Raw genomic sequence first — 4,342 nt, 5'->3', positions numbered from 1 at the left:
TAGGAAGTTAATTTCCACTCTTGGCTCTGATAGTGTTGGTCTAATTTAGTTTTCTCAGTCACATTTTTATTTACCCAACGTTAAAGGGGGAATTTTTCGCCCTGAATTTTTTGAGACAGTATGCAGCCTAAAAATCAAACTCTATAGCACATGGGTCAGAAAGCCAGAGGTCCATCTGAAGGGGAAAAAAAAACAAAGAAACAAAACAGACAAACAACACACCTGTGTGGTTGAAGTACTGGCATGAGAGACTCTGAAGGATAGGAGGCTGCAGAACAGTTTCTTATTTCTTAGGAAGAACTGTTACGTGATGACAGAGTTCAGTGTGCGGTCGTGGAAAATGGTGAATAAGTAGAAAGGAAGTGAAGTTGTCTGGAAACAAGGAACCAAGAAGATGAGAGATGTTGAAGAGCTGTAGACAGGAACACTGTAGGCACCTAAGATGATGTCACCACTGAGAGCAGAAAGGGCACAAGAACAAGGACCATGAGTTTTCATATCCTCACAATACACCGTGCTCAAGCAAGCATTATAGTCAATGTCTCTCTTTGTTCTCGATGAACACAGACTACATTAGATACCAACCCTGACTATTTATGTTTGTAGTTCAAGTGAAATAAATCAATTCTTCCTCTTAAAAAAGAATCAGACTCTATAATATTAATATTTACCTAAAAGGAAGGAAGCAAAATAATTTAAATTCTTTACTGAGGTCAAAATGAAGTGACATATTGAAGTTTCAACATAAAATGCTAATTATTTTTTAAAAGCCTCACTCACATTTCATGAAAAAGACATTGTGAAGAATGGCAGCCTACATCAGGATTTTCCAAGTTAAAACAAGTAACCATAAGACAAAAGCACCTTAGAGGCTTCACTGTGGAGAGGATAATTCCTATAATGTGAGCATGCAATTCAGATTGTAATTGCTTTGCACTTCAACCTATGTGAGCAAGTCTTATAAGGAGAGGGAAGTATATCCTATAGTTTCTTGCTTGATGTGATAACAGTGTGTAAATATTTTTACTGTACTTCCATTTGTTCTGTTTAGACAAAAGAAAAAACAAAATGAATGAGGTTTCAAGTGGTATAAGAACATAGAATTTTAGTTCAAATAAGAAATTCTGAGTTAATAATCTGATCTGTTTTCTTACCTTCAGGTGACAAGTTAAACTAAAACCCCAGAGCCTATTTTGTTTTTAGATTCTTTAAGACTATTTTGGAATTAATGTAATTTGGATGTTACTTTTTACTCATGATTATGAAAAAAAGCTAGTAAGTTCACCCTTATCAGGTAAAATCAGGCAAGAGAGCCCAGTGAAATCCTGTTTTTCAGTTATCATACATTAAGTAATTATGGTTTGGGACATAATTATTTTCAATATGCATACCTCTTTAGAACTTGTAATGTTCAGCACTTGCTTTGAAGTTAAGAAAGCTCTAGGTACAGTTAAGATGCCTAAAAAGTACTACGAAAATGTTAAATCAGAACAAAATTGGCAATAAAAGGGAAAGTGATAATGGAAATATTCATTTTGTTTTGAAAGGTGCCCAGACAGTCATGTCAGGACAGCTAATATGCAAGAGATTTTGTATTCGTGCTGTTCAGTTACATGTGGGATCATGAAAAATTCCCGGTGGCTCGGCTGCACTTCTTTCCTATTATTGTTCTTATTTTAGAACTTTGATTTCACTTTAAAAAATGCATGAAATACCCACCTCAGAGCAAACTTTCTCACCCCATGTATTTTCTATTGAAATAGCTTCAATTTACAGCATCTATAGATTAAGAGGTCAATTTGTTTTATATAATGTGCTATTATTCAGGAAAATGCCCCTGATTTTTAGATTCAGAGCTTTAGGTTTCAAAAATTTGCTGTTCACCTAATAGTGTACCCTGGATGTAACTGTCACCTGTTCCTGGAGTCACAGCTGCCTTCTGGGTCCTCTGCTCATCATCTCTTCTCTTCCCTGTTGCCCATCTTCTCCTTGGAATGTCGGCCCTGCCACTCTTGCATGCCACTCTTAACTACCAAGTGGATTGGAGAGAGTGCCTTCCTTGTTAACATGGAGATTCACACACCTTGTAGAGAGATACTAAATATAGATTAGCACCTACATTAGGCTTTCTTCTCGATATAGCAGAAGAAGTAAAAGTTCACTAGAGAAAAGTTTCAAGAGAGAAGAAAAAAAATAAACACTGGGCACTTCTCTGAAATATTTTATGTCTGGAATATTTCATATTTACAATTTTATTCTCTCTTCTCAGCGATCTTCTGTCACTGGGATGAGTATTCTATATGGATGTTTTGTTTGAATTAGCTAATGTCATTGTTTATTTACTTACTCTCATTTTATGAAAATTTCAAAGTGATTAGTTCTTGGAACAAAAGTAAAAAAACAAACAAGAAAATTTTAAAGTGACATAAGCAGTTAGCACAACAAATGTGACGCATGCATGCGGAGTTCCCAGCATACTAACCGTCTTAGCACAACAAATGTGACGCATGCATGCGGAGTTCCCAGCATACTAACCGTCTTAGCTAAAATTCTAGGTCTTTCTGTGCAGCTGAAATGCTAGACCTGTCTGTGTCTTAGGTTTGTTTGTTTAATGTTAACGTATTGGCAACTACTGAAAAGCTGACTAGTAATTGTTAAATAGTGACTGGATCGGTTCATCTACACTGATCACATTATCTAAATGTTAAAAATTCCTATAGCTAAAGGAAAAATCCAAGTAGAGCTTCCACTATTATCCCATGGAAGGTGGGATGAACCCGTCACCCCAAATTGGGTCTAAATGTGAGACTGATGACATCATACACACACCACGAAGGTATGAAAAGCTGTGCTACTTCTAAGGAGGATTCTGGTGCAGGCAGCACAGCCTCCGAAGCTGGCCTGAGAGAAGGGACAGGCCGGGGGTTTTGGTTTTTAGTGTGCTTTGAGGGTAGGCGAGGTGAAGGTTCCCAGGTTGAGTGAGGGCTTACATAGTTGGAACTTTCCACGGGAACTCAAGGAAGGAGCCCACCTGGCTTTTTATGGTCTGCTCAGATATGGAGCAAGAGAGAAAATGGAAGAGATGAGACTTAAAAGCTGTCAGCGGTCAAACACCAAAAATGGAGTCAAAGTCTAAAATGACCTTTCTAAAACCAGTCCCTTGATTATGTCTCTCATCTCTACCTGCACAGTCATCTTTAATTCTCTGTCATCTTAAGCTGCTTTATTTACTGATTTTCATGGTGCAAGTCACAGCTAACCAATATACAAGTGAGCCTTTTTTTTTTTTTAACCCTACAGCACCCAGTATTCCCAGACAGTCTCCCATCCAAGTACTAACCAGGACCCACCCTGCTTAGCTTCCAAGATCAGACGAGATCACGTGCATTTAGGGTTATATGGCCATAGACCTTTTTTTTTTAGATGGAGTCTCACTCTTGTTGCCCAGGCTGGAGTGCAGTGGTGTGATTTCAGCTCACCGCAACCTCTGCTTCCCAGGTTCAAGTGATTCTCCTGCCACAGCCTCCCGAGTAGTTGGGATTACAGGCGTGAGCCACCACGCCTGGCTAATTTTGTATTTTTAGTAGAGACGGGGTTTCTCCATGTGGGTCAGGCTGGTCTCGAACTCCTGATCTCAGGTAATTCTCCTCTCTTGGCCTCCCAAATACTGGGATTGCAGGCGTAAGCCACGGCGCCAGGCCCAGCCCAGCCCAGCCCAAGCCTTTGTTAATAATTTGCCTCTTTCAGCTGAAACTGTAGACTCCCAAGAGCTAAGAGGTTAAGTCTGTTAGTTTACTGTTGTATCCTTGGCACCCAAATAGTGCAAGAAAAAAAAATAGGAACATGATAATTTTTTTAAATGTCTATCAGGTTTACTAGACTATAAGCCCCATGAAGGCAAGACTGTGCCAGTTTCAGTCATGGTTGATTCCAATGACTCAGAGAGATGCTTCACACTTCAGTAAATATTGGTGGAAATAATTCATTCTTTCAGTTACTTTAATATAGCATTTTAGCATGGTTCTCCAGTATCTTTTACTTTCAGTGGAGACTAAAGCTATCTTTAATGAAATCTTGTCTCATTTAAGTTCCAAAATACATCAAGAACATGTGAACTGAATCTTGTTAATTTTTAATTAAATCCTGTTGATTTGTTTAAAAGTTTGGGCAGAGCAGCAACTTTATCAAAAAAGTGAACATCGGAAACTCACTTCTAATGATGAAGTGATGCTAAAATTATAAACAGCGTAGGGGTATGTAAACAAGACTATTTTTTTGTTCACAGAAAGCAACATGAAATGTCTTCATTCCTGAAAACCTTGGTGAATTTTCAATTTACAAT

At 38.2% G+C, this 4,342-nt stretch overlaps 1 pseudogene; it reads right to left on the bottom strand.

Annotated features, from left to right (window-relative positions):
- Positions 1-3,291: 3,291 nt before the first annotated feature.
- On the bottom strand, positions 3,292-3,410 carry LOC116539754 (annotated as a pseudogene).
- Positions 3,411-4,342: the final 932 nt, after the last annotated feature.

The sequence above is a fragment of the Sapajus apella genome, unplaced genomic scaffold, assembly GCF_009761245.1.
Source record: "Sapajus apella isolate SASKATOON/1434 unplaced genomic scaffold, GSC_monkey_1.0 scaffold132, whole genome shotgun sequence".
NCBI classification, from domain to species: Eukaryota; Metazoa; Chordata; class Mammalia; order Primates; family Cebidae; genus Sapajus; species Sapajus apella.
This window is presented reverse-complemented; position numbering and strand designations above follow the sequence as displayed.